Below are 240 nucleotides of genomic sequence, written 5' to 3'. Positions count from 1 at the left end.
CGGGAGCCGCCTGGCCGCGCCCCCTTCCTGCTCTGCGCCACGCGCTCGGCCCGGCGTCCCCGGGGTATTTTTACCCCCTGGACAAACAGCAGTTGGGGCGAGTGGGGCTTTTATGAGCTGGAAGATAAACAGCCGGGTAATGAGATGTTCCTGGGGAGCCCGGAGTACATACCGACGAAGCCGACCGGGCGGGTATAAAAGCGGCCGTCGGGCCGGCCACCGCCAGACCCGGACCGGACC

Source organism: Fukomys damarensis, unplaced genomic scaffold (genome assembly GCF_012274545.1).
Source record: "Fukomys damarensis isolate Sample0158 unplaced genomic scaffold, DMR_v1.0_HiC HiC_scaffold_13, whole genome shotgun sequence".
Taxonomy (NCBI): domain Eukaryota; kingdom Metazoa; phylum Chordata; class Mammalia; order Rodentia; family Bathyergidae; genus Fukomys; species Fukomys damarensis.
Note: the sequence above shows the minus strand (reverse complement) of the source record.